This window comes from Heterocephalus glaber, unplaced genomic scaffold (genome assembly GCF_053883595.1).
Source record: "Heterocephalus glaber isolate CG9 unplaced genomic scaffold, H.glaber_assembly_v1.0 deba00001472, whole genome shotgun sequence".
Taxonomy (NCBI): domain Eukaryota; kingdom Metazoa; phylum Chordata; class Mammalia; order Rodentia; family Bathyergidae; genus Heterocephalus; species Heterocephalus glaber.
The window spans coordinates 75,585,365-75,602,443 of NW_028258315.1; the positions used below are offsets into that span (position 1 = coordinate 75,585,365).

At 36.5% G+C, this 17,079-nt stretch overlaps 1 pseudogene; it reads left to right on the forward strand.

Annotated features, from left to right (window-relative positions):
• Positions 1-15,602: 15,602 nt before the first annotated feature.
• On the forward strand, positions 15,603-15,751 carry LOC147826416 (U2 spliceosomal RNA; annotated as a pseudogene).
• Positions 15,752-17,079: the final 1,328 nt, after the last annotated feature.

Genomic DNA, 17,079 nt, shown 5'->3' on the forward strand with positions numbered 1-17,079 from the left:
CCATGTTTTGCATTTTGTTGGCATATAGGTTTTTTAAAGTAGGTATTGATGATCCTCTGAATTTTTGCTGGGTCCATTGTAATTTCATCCTTTTCATTCCTAATTGCATGGATTTGGGCCTTTTCTTTCCTTTTTCTGATAAGATTGGCTAAGGGTTTGTCAACTTTGTTTATTCTTTTGAAGAACCAACTCTTGGATTCATTGATTTTTTTGGTATCATTCTCTTAGTCTCCATTACATTGATTTCTCCTCTGATCTCTATAATTTCCTCCCTTGTATGATCTTTGGATTTGTCCTGCTCTTCTTTTCTGAGAAGCTTGAGGTTCACCATCAGGTTGTTCAATTGGGCTTGCTCTGTTTTCCTAATATGAGTATTCACTGCTATGAATTTCCCTCATAAAACTGATTTCATTGTGTCCCATACATTCCGATATGTTGTGTTGTCATTGTCATCTAATTGTAGGAACTGTCTGATTTCTTCTTTAATTTCCTTTGTGACCCATTAGTTATTCAGAAGTGTGTTGTTCAATTTCCATGTGTTTATGAAATTCTTGCATTTCTTTTACTATTGATCTCCATTTGCATCACACTATAGTCTGATAATATGCAGAGGATAACTTCAATTCCTTTGCAGTCATTGTTCTATGAGTGAGTATGTGGTCTATTTTGCAGAACAACCTTTGTGCAGCTGAAAAGAATGCCTATTCTGATTTTGTGGGGTGGAACACTCTAAAAATCTGTTAAGTTCATTTGTTCAAGAGTTTGATTGAGTTCTAGCTTTTCATTGTTTATTTTTTGTCTAGTTGATCTATCTATTTGTGACAGTGAGTCACCCACTACTATTGTATTATTACTTATTTGATTTTTCATGTCCATTAGTATTTGTTTTATAGAGTTGGGCACAGTAGTGTTTGGTGCATATGTATGTGTATATATATATGTATGTATGTGTGTGTGTGTGTGTATATATATATATATATATATATATATATATGATTGTCATCTCTTCCTCTTGGATTGTTCCCTTCACAAGGATGTAGTGTCCTTCTTCGTCTCCCTTAATCAGTGCTGGTTTGAAATCCACTTGATATGCAAAGAGCATAACTACTCTTGCTTCTTTTTGTGTTCCTGTCACATGGAGTACAGTTTTCCACCTTTTACCTTTCAGTCTATGAGTTTCTTTTTGAATTAAGTGTGTTTCTTGTATGCAGGTTTTTGTTCTTGCTTCTTAACCCATTCTGCCAGTCTATTTCTTTTGCTTGGTGAATTGAGACCATTAACATTGATGGTTATTACTGATACGTATTGATTCATCTTTGTCATGACTTTTTCTTTTTGCAGGATTCTCCCCCTTTTCATTTAATATCTTGTTGTGCACAATGGATTCATTTGTTTGGGCTTCCTGGCATTGTGATCTTCATTGTCTTTTCCTAGGATATTGTCTAAAAATTTTTGGAGTGCTGCTTTGGTATTCATGAAGTTCCTAAGGTGCTCTTTGTCATGATAGTATCTTATTTTCCATCATTTTCGAAAGATAGTTTTGCAGGGTACATCAATCTGGGTTGGAGGTTGTTTCCTTTTAGGCCTTCAAATATATAAGTCCAAGTTCTTGTTGCCTTGAGGGTTTGTGTTGAGAAGTGTGCTATGAGTCTAATGGGCTTTCCTTTGTATGTGATTTGTTTCTTTTCTCTGCTGAAAAAAATTGTAGAATTTTGTTCTTCTGTTGGGTTTCTGGAATCTTAACTATTATATGCCTATGTGTAGATTTTTTTGATCAAGTCTATTTGGAGTTTTATATACCTCACTTATATGTATGTCAAGTTCTTTTCCCCTGCTTGGGAAATTTTCTTCTATCACTTCTGTGAACATTTATTTTTATGTCATCTGCACTCTCTCCTGTTTCTTCATTGACTCTGGTCAGTCTTATATTATTCTTCTTTGCATCATCTAGCAGTTGCTGTATTGATTTCTCATGGTCCCTTACTATTTTGAAGCAATTTTTCTTTTCCTAGTCACTAATTGCAATCTTATCTTCTATATCTGAAATTCTGTTGTCACATTGGCTCATTCTGCTTTGCAGACTTTCAATGGAGTTTTTAATCTTCTGAAAATCTGTTTGCAGTTTTTTTATGGATTTCATTTGTTTCCTATGTTGGGATTCCATCATGTTCCTCAGCTCAGCTATTTTTTTTGTGTGTCCTCTCTAGATTTATTAATCATGTCTTGCACTATGGGCACAATCTCTGCTGTTATCTGAGAAATTATTTCTGATTTCATTTTTTCCAGATCCTCTTTTGTTGCCAGTTCAGGGAGTATGGGTGGTTGAGTATCAGATTGTTCCATCTCGCTTCCCTTTGGGGCTGCTTTAGGTGATCTGGAAGTCTGGTTTTGAGACTTACCTACGTGTCTTCTCATTTTGGGGGGGGCGGTGTTGCTGCTGGTGGCCCGCAAGGCTCACTTCCTTGGCACTGGGGGGGGGGCTCTGCTCTTCGGTTCTGGTGGTAGTGGTAGGTGGCCTGGGATGCTTGTCCTCAGTGCTGGTGGTGGCTCTCAGCTTCTGATATTGTTACTGCATCATTAAATAAGGGATGAATGTGAATTCAGTCAGTTAACATTCTAGGGTTGTCACATGATTATAGTCACCTCCAACAGCAGTTGCCTTTACAACAGCCATGGTCCTTTCCTAGGATTAGCTTCAGCCCTTAGTGGGGGAATTCACAATGACAATTGCCCCACTGGATGTCCATGCCCCTTTGGCCATAGTTTTCGAACATCTGACACCACTAGTGACAATCAGAGAATTGCCCTCTTAAAAAATTTAATTTTGGAATAAAGAAACAGGAAAAATAATTAGACTTGATCCCTTTAAAGCAATAGAATTTTGGAAGAAGAGCCTATGGGCTCATCTGGGGTTGAGGTGCTACATCTTTCATTTCATTCCAAATGCATTGTCATTAGACACTTCCTAAGACTCCAAGGTAGAGCAGATGGTCATAGTTCCCTGGTTAGCACCTGCCCACCAATTTCCAATTTTTAATAGGGACAAGATTGACATTTAGGTGTCTGTCACATAGAAAAGGTGACCCTCCCCCAAAAAAGAAAAAGTGACCCCAGTCTCAATGAGAATTGAACACTGGTGGACCAACAGAGTTAGTTACCCTTACTTTCCTAAGAAAACCCACATCAGAGCATTTCCTAGGCCACAGTGATTGATTAAGCATTGGGCACATGATCCAGTTCAGGCCAAAAATATATAAGGAGGTATTTTTTGAGAGAAAAAGGGAGAAACATTTCTTTCCTTTTTTGTAAGAAAATGATCATAAGTGCTAGCTTCTTCTTTTAGAAATGTTTTACAGTTGTGAAAGCTGAAATTGCTGCAGTCATTTTTCTACCATGAGAGAAAGCAGCTCAAAGATAAAACATAAGGAAGAGCAGAGGGACACAAAGGAACCATGCCCCTCATGTCATCACTCAGCAGCAAGCCTTTCCCTATTGCCAGAAAATCTAGTTATCTGAGTTGAAAACGTCTTTTATTGAATCAGTCCCTTTAGTCAGGTTTTATATTTCTTGTGACAATCAGCACCTACTTTAACTTAGGTCAGTGTCTTAGTCACCTTCTCATTGCTGAGACACGATACCCAACACCCACAACCTAAAGGAGGAGAAGTTTATTTTGATTCACATTTATAGTCCATGGTAGGCTGGCTCCAATGAAGGATGGCATGGCAGAAAGCCCTGGGCAGAGCATAAGCTGCTCACATTGTGGTGCCAGGGAACCAGAGAGAGAAGGGAAGAAGGACAGGGAGATACTTCTGACAATGACCTGCCTCTTCTGACCCAGCCTTACCTCCTAACATCATATTTAGCTATAGTACCCTTGTGTTCTAATCCTCTTTGCAAAGTCCCATCTATGAGTGCAAAAGGCTTTTGGCCATAACAGTCACATTTCCCAGAATTGAACATTAATACAAGGATTCATGTGCAAATAGTTTCCTAAATCAGGTATCCTAGGAGAAGCCAGGGAGTTTAGAAAGCAGGTATAGGAAGAAGAAAGCTAAGCAAAGATCTGATATTAGGCTGAGATTTTGTCATCTCCTGAAAGGGAACTTGTAACAAATTACATATAATTTAATCTTTGACCCAATAAAGTGAGCTGGGATTTCATATCCCTACATCAGTTAGTTACTGGCTAAAAGCTCAATGTAAAATTTCAGGTACTTAAGCATGCAAAGGTAATGTCACTCTAGCAGTCCAAAGACAGTCCACGAACAGTTGTGGGTACTGACAATTGAAAGCAAAAACAAACAGAAGGCAGGAGAGGAAAAAATAGAAATGGTATAAGGAATTTGAGTCAGAGGAGTTTTGAATAGAGCACCACTGTCAGACACATTGCTTTATTATCCTTCAAATGAAACTATCTTGTTTCTCTTTCTTTGCTGACTACCAAAAGAACCTCCAGTTAATATAGACATGTAAGTCAAGGGCACAAAATCAAGGTGAGGATCATGGAAATTTTGACAAAGTTCAAGGAGAATGTATGTATCATTGCTACAATAGCTACCAAAACACTACAGAATCCCAAGCATAGTGTCCCAGCGAGACCCTATGATGGGCTCCAGTGAGACTCCCCTTCGGCTATATGTGGCTTTACATAGTTTTCTATGCCCCTGAATAGGCCTGGCCTGTGTATCAAATAATACATTGCAGAAATAATGGAGTTTAATTTATGAAGCCAGGTTATAAAGGTAAGTGATCACTTACCTTTGGGGAACAGGGATATCATGTCATGAAGAACTCATACAATTGCACAGAAAGGTCCACATGTTGAGGAGTTGAGGCCTCTTGCTTACAACCATAATCACTTATGTCTACTTGGAAGTGGATCTTCCTGCCCTGGTACACCTTTCAAATGATGAAAGCTCTGTCTGACATCTTGACTGCAGTAACTAGCGAGAAACTCTAAGTCAGATAATTCAGCTATCGCACTTTTAAATCCCTGACCCACAGGAATCATGAGAGATAATAAATATTTATTGTTTTAAGCTGTTAAATTTTGGGATGACTTTTTAATCTAGCCATAGGTAACAAACATAAATAGTAAAAAAAATCAACATGTTCCAGAAATATCTATATTTTATATCCATTTTCTTCATTCATTCGTTCATTCATTCATGAGCTACTCATTGTTTGCCAGGAAATGTGGTAGAGACAAGAGGTATAGACGTTGCTTCACCCTCTACATGCTCATCCACAACCTATATATTGTGTATAAATCCTTGATTTTGCCTCAGGCTTACCTGATATCAGTATTCACAGAAAATGAATATGATCTAGCAATCTTACTATCCTTATATATCCAAAGGAAATGAAATCAGTATGGCAATGAGATCACCTGCTGACCCATGTTCATGACAACATTGTTCATAATAACTAAGATATGGAGTTTACTAAGGTGTCCATCAGGGGATGAATGAATGAAGAAAAGGTGGTGTATACACACAACGGGATATGGTCATCCTTACAAAAGGAGACTCTGCCATTTGTTATAATATGGGTGAACCTGGAAAATGTTATGTTGAGTGAAATAAACCAAGCTCAGAAAGACAAGTAATTTATATGTGAAATCTAAAATGTTGAATTCATAGAAGCAGAGTAGAGTGGCAGTTACCAAAGGTTGTGGGGAAAGGGAGTTTGAGGGTAGCTCCTTGAAAAAGCTATTTGTACATTTAGCTAAAAGCCTGAACAAAAAAGAAAATATTAAAAGTGGGCATTGAACCAAATGCATATAAAACCATCATTTTTTCAAAAGCCAGGAGATCTGTCTTAAAACTGATGCCTCACACTGACCTAATGGAGCCAGGAAAAAGTTAAGCCACTGTCGCATATCAGTGCTGAGTGCTATTTTGACACCACCATTCAATTTTGACTTACAGATGTTCTGAGAGATAGGAAATTCTAGAAGACAGCAATAATTATGTGCACTGCTCAACATGCTCTCTGTTCATTGTTAATTCTGCACAAATAGTTGTTTGACGCTTTTTATTTGGATGAGGATGATGATCACAGCCAGCAGACCCAAGTACAATATTCTGAAAGTGTGAAAGCACAATCAGATCTGAGAATCTGGAAACACTGCTAGGAATTTACCCAGATCAGTTTGTCCTCTCTGAACACAGGATTAATGGTGAAGTCATAAAGAAAATAACTTTGTCTGGTCTCTTTCCTACAATTTACATAATTCTTCCATTTTCCATTTCTGTGAGTGTGACAGAATTTAACTAAGAATCCTAAGTTTTTCCATCCAAATATTTATTTGTTTTAATGATATAAATAGTATATACACATTTGTGCAAGATCGAGGATAATTGTAGGTACAATTTGATAAAAGTTACTAAATGCTACTCAGTCAGTCTAACATTTTTCTGTCTCATTATGCCAGTATTATGTGTCATTTTTGCAGACTCTTAAATAGCTACTTGACATATACTAATAGAAACATTTAAAATATACAATTTGATAGGTATTGGCATAGGTATAAACCCAAGAAATCATCATCTTGACAGCTATAATGAATATATCATTTCTAAACACAAAATTTCTTTTATAATTCTTTTCCCTTGTCCCTCCCTATAAGCCACCCGGCATTCACAACCACTGATTTACTTTTCCTCACTATAAATTATCTTGCATTTTCTAGAGCTATACACAGTTAGAATCATAAGCTATGTATTCTTGAGGTCTAGTTTCTTTTACTCAACATAATTATTTTGAGTTCCATCTTTTCTTCCTCATGTAGTTAATAGTGCTCCAGTATAGGAATGTAAGTTAATTTGTTTAAACTTTCAGCTGTTGATGAACATATAGATTGATTTTAGTTTTTTTCTTTAGTATTATAAATAAAGCTGATATGAAAATTTGTATATAACACTTCATGTGAATATGTTATCAATTCTCTTGGATAAAATCCTAGAAGAGAAATGGCTGGGTCAGATGGTGAGTTTCTGTTTATCATTTAAAGAAATTGTCAAATTTCAAGGAGACTGTACAATTTTGTATTCCTGTAAGGACTGGGTAAAAGTTCCTGTTGTCCCACATTTTTCCCAACATTTAATATGGTTAATTGTTTATATAGGATTTCAAATGATTTCATCCAGAGCCATTCTTTTTTTCTCAATTTCTAATCTCTTCTTCCTTTCATCAACTCCCCATTTCCAGGTGGATTGTTTTTTCATGGGGCCAGTAGTCTTCGCCCCTATTCATCCCTCTTGAAATGAATTTTCCTTGCCTACAAGTTTCATCAAAAGTCTAGGAACTGAGTACCATCTATCTGACTTTATTTGCAAGCCAATGTCTGACACAGCCACTAAGCCCAAGGAGAAGGAATTCTCCAAGTGACAAGGCATCAGTCTAACTTTAGGGCTTAGAATAGAAATAACGTTATTCAAATAATATCAACTAACAATGTTAGTGAGAACTGGAGGAGTTTATTCTCCACAAGAAAATTGAGGTATGATCATCAGATGAATATAAAATGGACACCTAGCAGGTAAAAGCAGTGTCTCATACAGATACTGCCCACCTTGTTGCATAAGCCACAAAAATAAATTCTTCCAAAATATTCTACTTAATTCCTCATTGGTCAAATCAAATTTGCCTGCTTCTCTCCCTGATATTTACCAATAAAGATAAAAATATTCTTCATCCTCTTCCCAATAACTGTCATTATCTTTATCCATCTAACTTTATGGACTCTAATTTTAGGGCAGGGGGAGGTCTTTGAAGATCAGAAGGATCAAGACCTTCACTCCTAAAATTAGAGACACAAAGATAGAAAAGCTATGAATTAATCCCAGATCCCATGTTCTCAGAATAAATGTTGTTAACCTCTAATTCAGAGAGTCCATGAACTTGGATAGAAAAACATTATTACTTATTAATTTTCACTTCTAAATGAAATTTGATATTTCTTTTCATTATGATTACAGAAAAAAATCCACAGTTGTATTAGTACTACAGTGGTGCCTCAGTTCACGAACTTAATTCTTTCCACAATTCTGGTTTCCAAATTTGTTCCGTGAGTGCAACCAGAATTGTGGAATGAATTCTGGGACCAGAATTGTGGAAAGGATTAAATTTGTGAACAGAGGTACCACTGTACATGTAACTTTGCTACAATCAAAAATACTCATTTTTATTTTACATTAGTGGGTTTTTTTGGTACCAGGGATTGAACTCAGGACCTTGCACTTGCAAGGCAGGCACGGTGCCGCTGAGCTAAATTCCCAGCCCTACGTTAGAGTTTTTACAAATATGGTGAGATTTTGTTTACACTTGTTATCATTTTGAAATTATAATAATTATCGGAAGTGCTACTAGATATTATTTAATTCATTAATAAAGAAGCGAAACAGTACTCATCATAATTTAAAAAATATTTTGATGACTATATTTTAATACAATTAGTTTCCTTTGTAATCTTACATGCTTTATTTTGTGAACTCAAAAACATAATTCCAAGAAGAAATTCACTGGCTTCTTCAAGCTACCAAAGTAGCCCAAAGGAGTCAAAAAAGATTAAAACTTACATCTTAGCTACTTGACTTCCATCAATTTTGCTAGGATTTTGTGGAGATAAGATTTTTATTTTTCAAAAGGTTCTATATAGATAGTACTCAATAATTCTATATCTAGTGAACCTAGAAGCCCCTAGTAAATTTCTTCATTGTATCACTTACTTGGTGAGTTCAGTCTCAAGCATTCCTTGATGTGATGTTTCATATTCCTGCATCAGGATAGGATTTAAATTAAATTGGTGTTCTATGTACTTAAAGTTGGAGGAGAGAGACATACTCTTAAGGAAGACCACCTCCTAGATTCAGGATAAAAGTAAAATGTGAGAAATGGCAAATTCATTTATCAACGGTATTGTAGTTCTGGGTATGTACTCCCATTACAAAGATTTCTGCACCATTTGGAAAATTATATCCCCTAAAGTGGTTTAAGATTGCTTTCTTTTTCTGTTTATTTTTAAGGATAGGGAAAGTAGAGAGAAATCATTTGTAATAACCTTACCTCTTCAAAGTATAAGTTTAGATTAATATGAGGTTTTGATAAGAGTCTTGGCCAGCATTTGTATTTTCCCATCAAACTTGAACATATGATACAGGGAAGATCAGCAAAATCTTGCCAATAAATTAATTATCTATTATTTACATTTACTTGTACTGATGCTAAAGATTTAAATAATTCAAACTGCGTTATTTTAGGTCAATAACTTTAAAGAAAAATGCTAACCATACTTAAGAAAAACATTTGGGTTGTATTCATTATGTAGAGAAAATTGTCAGTTCTCTAACCATAAAGAAGATGATGACTCAAACTTGCCATTATCCCCTCCCCTACTGTGTATGAAAATGTTATTGTTATGGTATTTATTACCTATCCATAAATTTATATTTCCAAACTGCCTATAAACATGTCTTCCATGTGTTCATTTTGAAAAGTAGGGAGGGGTGGGAAGATAATATACTTTAGGTTATCTAAGCAAGCAATTGAGGCAATGGAAAATCTCAGGATATATTAATGAGTATTTTCTGGTTGCAAGTAATAAAAAGCAGCACATAAACTTGTTAAGGTAGTCATCTTGTTTGTTTTGCCTTTCTATTATCTGTTGTAACTGAGAAGTCACTGGTAAAAATGGTTTCAAGTCCAGCATTTTCCAACACTGGAGCAATATGACAAAGTCTCAACTTACCTCTATTTATCACAACCTGTGTCCTTCTGTGATCAGACAATAGTTGTGGCCATTTGGAGGCTGTATGGATCTTTGATTTGATGTTGCCCAAAAGAAAAAGACTTAACCCTGATTGGCCTGACCTGGATCATCTGCTCATCCCTGAACCTGTAACTGTATAAAAGGATAGTATAGGAGGACTTGGTTAAACTAATTAGGGTCTATACTCAGAAAGCGAGAGTAAAATAATTCCTTTTAAAGCCACAGGCCTTGAGAAATGTCAAGCCTACTAGTAAAGGGTAAAAAGAGATACTGGAGAAGCCCATGAGGCACATCCCCTGTGGAAGGGAAATGTACTCTTAAGGAAAAGGCAAGGTATAGGTCTTGTAGATTTTCTTTTCCTGTAGACACTATTGTTTGGATGAGAGATAGAAGCTAGACTTAATTAAGGATGTAGGGGATAGATGCTGGGTTTGGGAGATTAGCAGTGGGAGTTGATATTGCCCTAACTGCTGTTCATGTTAATGAAGGGAGAGGAAGATGAGAAAGGTGTCTGCTAGGTGTAGTTTGATCCCATTCTTTTTAATTTTGAAAGGACTGTCCCAGAGTCATCCTAGTTATAATTCATTTTCAAGCTTGAGTCAGGTACATGGAAGTTGATCCAAATACCAACTAATGGGTAAATTCATAGTACACCATGCACACAGCCCTGTGTTAGAACTGGAGGAGTCTAGTTGATGGAGTGGGCCACCCAATAATGCTTTCTGGCCTCCTTCTCATACTCCTCTGCTCACTCAATTTGCAGTCCTTGGCTTGCAGTGATTGTTTTCTGTCCTGTGAGTGCTACGGTTTGGATCTGAAATGTCTCTCAAAAGCTCATGTACTTGGTCCTCAATACAATAATGTTCAGAGATGGGGCCATTGAGAGGATCACAAGGGCTGTGACCTCATCAATCGATTAATCTATTTATAGATTTATTGTTTTATGAGTTATTTGGTGAAAACTTTATTAGGTGAAGCCTAATTGGAGGTAACTGGTCATTATGGACACATTCATGAAGGGGATATGTTATCCTAACTACCATCTCCTCCTCCTCCTCCTCCTCCTCCTCCTCCTCCTCCTCCTTCTTTTCCTTCTTCTTCTCCTTCTCCTTCTCCTTCTCCTTCTTCTTCTTCTTCTTCTTCTTCTTCTTCTTCTTCTTCTTCTCTCTCTCTCTCTCTCTCTCTCTCTCTCTCTCTCTCTCTCTCTCTCTCTCTCCTTCCTCCTTCCTGGCCTCCAGGATCTGTGCAAATTTCCTCTAACTCATGCTTCTGCCATGATATTCAGCCTTGTCACAGTCCTAATAGCAATTACGCCAATCAACCATGGATTGAAACCTCTGAAACCCTAAACCAAAATAAATCTTTCCCCCTTTGAGTTGATTTCTCCGATACTTTGTCACAATTTAATTTGAGTAACACAGTAGAAATAGAGCTATGTCTCTGTTGCTTCCTCCTACAATGATGCAACAAATTTGACTTGGGCTGTGGATACTGATACAGGTGTCCAGTTGAATCCCCACTATTCTGTCCTGCTCATTCACTCCATGCTATTCATCAAATCAGCACTGCTGATATTTTTCTGCTCATAATAATAATGATATTCAACCCTTATTGTCAACTTACTCTGTATCAGGCATCATTCTGATCACTCCATATGCACTTAATCATTTAAAAAATACTTCAATTTCTTTTCATTGTCTACAAAATAAAAGCCATCCCACTTAGCAGAACATGAAAGTCTCCATGTGATCTGGGATACACTGACTTCCCTGGCCTGTTACAACATATCTTATATTTCAGATGCAGAAATTATCTGTAACCCAAGCACCTTGTTTTGTAGCCTTTAAATTTACTCACTCTACCAATTCCACATGAAACCTCTTCCATCTACCTCTCACCACCAAAAATTGTCATCAAATACAAAGCTGTTCACAAAGTCTTCTTCAGTAATCCTGAATGATGATAAATGTGACTCTAATATCTGTCTTTCTGATTATAATGCAGTTGGAAAGCCACAGATTTTCTATACTATAAATAAATTCATTTAATTTAGCACTTTTAACTACCTACCAGGTCAAGTACTAATTCAATGCCAATATACAAACAAGAGCAATGCATGGTCTCTGATATCAAGGAGCTTGTGGTCTAATGTAAAAGAAAACACAAGTGTACGCAGTTCCAACACAATGTGTAATGTGTGCACACTGGAATGCTAGAGATGCAGAAGTACAAAATTGTTTGTCTGAAATACAATCAAAGCACATTTGCCACTAGAAAGAGATGGCTTTGGTGAACTACATATGAGCACACAGAACCAGAGAAAGAGCATTCCAGAAAAGGCTCACCATCAAAGGCATAAATATGCAAAACTTTCATGATAGTTAGAAAATCTAAACTAATACAATTAGTTGGGAGAGTTTTTTGAGTAGGTAGAGTTTGTGCCTAAGAGCACAGATCATGGGACAGACAAAATTTCCAACCTAAGAATTGTCTGACATTGGGCAAGTTAATTTATTGCATCAAGCCTAACTTTCCTCAAGAATAACATGGAAAAAATGATAGTAGTCATCCTTAGTAGAGATTTAATACAGTAATGTATGCCAGTACTTACAACAATATTTTGTACCTAGTGGAGAATTTAACAGATCTGTGTGTGTGTGTGTGTGTGTGTATGTGTGTGTGTGTATGTGTGTGTGTTTGTAAAACCTTTGGGAGGACTATGTTAGTGTTCTGCCCAAATCCTCTCAGATGCTAAACTACTTGTATAAAGTCTCATTTAAGGTCAGTAATTGAGAGCCTGGCACATATGTCACTTACTTCACTTCCTGTTTAATCTCCTTTTGTTGATCTCAATCAGAGCAGAAATAGACCTCCAAGAGGTGGAGTGGACAGTTGTGATGAAAAGCATTGTGCAGAGAGGGGTGCTGATGGAGACTAGGAATCTCCACTGCTGAGAATTTCTTCTTTGGGTCTAATGGTCTGGAAAGCAATTGATGCCTCAGGGCAAATTCATTCTCCAACTCTAGCATGATAAAATATCATTTTCTGAGAGCACTGAGCTGTGGGCACCTCATGTTCTCTCTGAAGAGCTAGTTTTCTTGGTTCAGTGTGGAATGTGAGCTTTCTATTCCAAAGTGAGTCTTAACTAAACTCCCACCACAACCAGAACTACACAAGGCTCCTAACTCATGGGTATGTAAGACATTTGGCTAGCCAGAATGCTTTCACCATTTTCTCAGTCTGGCCTTTCTCCATGGGGCAACTGTGCCAGCCGAACTTAATCCTTTTGAAAATTCATTTTGCTGGACAGTCTCAGCCCCAGGAATTCCACAGATCAGTGGAAGATCCAAACCAATCTTGCTCTCCAAGAAGATCTCTGCGGACCCAAAACAAATACCAGTACAGTTTAAGTGTGTAACATAATCACTTCTTAGTACTGTACACTAGAACAAGTATAAAGAACAGTTGTCATATGCCAGGCATCTTCCTAAACACGTTTCTGGCTGCAAATGATCAGATCCAGCCAATCCTTCCAGCCCCTGGTTAATGAAATCTCACAAAGAATAGGAATTTCTTTAAAATATAACAAGCAGGACTTTCTAAATTTAATTAGGTGGATTTTCACATAAATATACACATACACAGTCTCAAGTAAATATCTTCAATAAATCTATATGAGAATCTATCTTCTATATTTGACAATATATCACCTCTGATAAATAGGATGGAATTTCTTTGTTATGTAAATAAACCATTACTGGATTTTAGAGAAAGCAGGAAAGTACATTTTGGCGGAAAACAATGTTTTCTTTTAGCTAGCTTGAATCATTTGAATTTAAAAATTATATTTAAAATACTGTGAATGCAATAATAAAATACAGACGGAGCACAGAGTATTTCTAGAACTGTGAAACTATACCGTCTGACAGTGGTGGATATGTGCATTAGACAGTTGTCCAGTTCCCTAGAATGGACAACATTAAGAGTGAATGTTCATATAAACTATGGACTTTGGGTAGTGATGTATAAATGAAGGTCAACAGTTGTAACAAAAGTGCCACAAAGGTGCCACTTTGATGGGGCATTTTGATAGTGAGAGAAGATGTGTATGTGTAGAAGAAGGATCTATGTGTGAAATCTCTGCAACTTTTGCTCAATTTTGTGGTAAATTTAAAACAGTTCTGAAGATAAAGTCTACTGAAAATACTAGAAGTAAGCCATCTATCTCCCCACCAAAGCTTAGAACTAAAGTGAACATTCTGTGAACTACCTGCTAGTTTGCTTTGAGTTGTGTATGTCACTGCTTAATATATCAATATTAATGTCAGACTTAAGTGGTGGCACTGAGGTGCGCATTCTGTATCTGTTATACTATAGAAAAAGGAACAAGGAAGGCCACAGGGAAGCATGAATAATATAATAGTATCTATTTGGAGGCTATTTACAGCTTATTCATTTTGTCAAGGACACTATCTTATCCTTGACCCATTGGCCATTCAGAAACCTGGCAAAACCAGAGCCATTTCTGAGAAAGAACCCACCTCTTTGGTAGGAGCATGGGGAGCAGAGTAATTGTTTTAAACTGAGGTATCCTGAGGGAACCTTGAGACTTTATGTATATCCTTTGTTCCACAGACATTAATAGAAAATGTTACTTGCTTCTGATTTCTGAGCTTTGGGTCGAAGGATAGAGAAATAGAGTCTGTAGATATAGCCATATGTAAAGTTGAGCTCACTTATTGCATCATCAACTGGAGAAATTCCATAGTTCTATCTAAGTATAATATGTGACTAAGAGCCATACCAATGGGGCAAAAGCATATTAACTTTGAAGTTCTTTTGAGGAAACAAGACAGCTCCCATTTCCATGCCATAGTGCTGAAAATGTGGTTAGACATAAAGAGTTTGAAAAGCCGTGACATTGTAGCTATATTTTGCCATTTTCAAACCTATAGTTAGGTGTTGTATCACCAATTGCCTTCACTCTCCTGAATCATTCTACATAGTGATACTCTAAACAGAATTTGGAAAACTACAGCCTGCAAACTGAATTGGGCCCACCACTTGCTTTGACAAATAAAGCTTTATTAAGACCCAGTCATCCCCATTTATTTATTGTGTGTATTTGCTTTCATACTACGACATCAAAATTGAATTGTAATGGTCAAGAACAAATGGCCCATAAAACTTAAAATATCTGACCCTTTCCAGAAAAATCTTCTAAACACTGCTGTAGTACATGACATTAAAGGAAAAGAGGGTGAAAAAGAAAACATTTTCATCTCTTTCAGCAGCAGTAAGTCAAGAGAAAAGGTCTTAATATACTGAGAAACAGTAACATGAATATATTGTTTTACTAAGAGAAAACTCCAGACAAATTAACAGAGCTGATTTGAATAAAGAATGACTCAGAAATCAAGCTGCACTCAGTTCAGAAAGCTCCTGGTCGGTGACTATGGACTGATTGTGGAAGTACAGTACACCAATAGCTTGATTTGTTACATCTAGGCCACTTGCCTTACCATTCATGTTCGTATCAGTTGGCTTCCCACGATTGGTTGAAGTTTGGCTGCTTGTAATTGCCTGAGACTTGGCTGTTTGTTTACAGTCCTAAGTTAAATTTTCTGTTTGCTTATAGACTACTAGTTTGCAGTCTATTAGGCAGGAATCAAAATACAGAGGTAATCTCAGGTCAATCTTCTCATCTCCATTTAACAGTTTGGAAATATAACAGCAATGATAAGAAACAACTGAAAGAGTAAAAACCAGTTGCCTCTTCGGTAAAGTTAGGAAATGCCCATTTTAATTTTAATTAAAATTTACTAATATCGCTTCTCGGCCTTTTGGCTAAGATCAAGTGTAAAATTTACTAATATTATTTATTATTTTGAAATAAGACTATGTATTATTCTGATAAATGAATGTATAAAACAAGAAACAACCACTATATTTCTCTGTTGCCATTTTGTCCTTTCTGTTCTTACCAAATTTCTAGAAGGACTTGCCTATTGTTACTGCTGTGTATATAGCTCCTCACTTTTTAATCAAGGAACTGTTCTTTCCAATGTTGCCAATGTTCTCTATGCTGCCAGATAAGATGAATATCTTCTATTCACTTATTTCTTTCTCATCAGAGAGATATCTGCACTCCCAAGTTCATTACAGCATTATGCATAATCGCCAAGACATGCAAACAACCTAACTCTACATCAAGGGACAAATGAATAAAGAAATTGTGGAATATCAATGGAATATTATTCAGCCTTTCAAAAGGAATTCTTGACATTGGCAGCAACATGGATGAATCTGGAAGATGTTATGATAAGTAAAACAAGCCAGAGGACAAATACTGCAGGATCTCATTTACATGTGAATTCTAGAAAAAATAAAAAGTAAAATATATAGAAACAGAAAGCAGAATATTGGGTTCCAGGAGTGGAGAGGGGGAGGAAAAGGGAAGACATATATAAAAAGGTACAAATTTCCAATTACATAAGATGAATAACTCTGGACATGTAGTATTCATCAGGAGAACTATAATTGATATTATATAAGGAAAATTTCTTAACAAGTGATTTTAGATGCTCTTCCCTCACCTTTCCATTCATACACATTGATAATGGAAGGTGATGGATATGTTCCAATAGTAATCTTTTGCTTTCCAATATTAATCATTTCCCTATATATATATTTATATCATACATCATGTTGTATACCTTAAATATATACAATAAAAATACTTTTTTAGAAAATTGCAGTACTCCTGAGAGCAAAAGAGAAAAATAGACAACTGCTTAGCAAAACAACCCAAAGCTTATGGATTTAAAACAATAATTTATTTTTTCTCATGGTTCTGCAAGTCAAGATTTTAGCAGGGGCTCAGCTGAGTCATTTGCTCAGTTTCATTCAGCTGGCTGTATTGAAAGATCCAAGAACTTCATCTCATGTCAATTGTAGGCCATTCCTGAAGTGAGGCACATTCCCTCAGAGTCTTAAGGGAAGCCTCTCTAACCACAAGATTAGCACCTAACACAGGTAAAGAACTAGATATAGGTCAATTCAGGTGGATGAGTACAGTATCTCTATCTGCATAAATGTGTATGTTTTTATATATATGCACAAGTAAATGTGTTTCTGAAAATATATATAGGTAAGATTTAAAGACAGCCTAATTGTCTCTCTTTGCACTATGTTACCAAGCTACAGTGGCTCTGTCTCTGTAACACTTCTAGGAATCTCAGGAAAAAAAATTACACAAGATAGAGCAACTAGGCATCCTTGAGACCTGTGAAACAACTGAAACA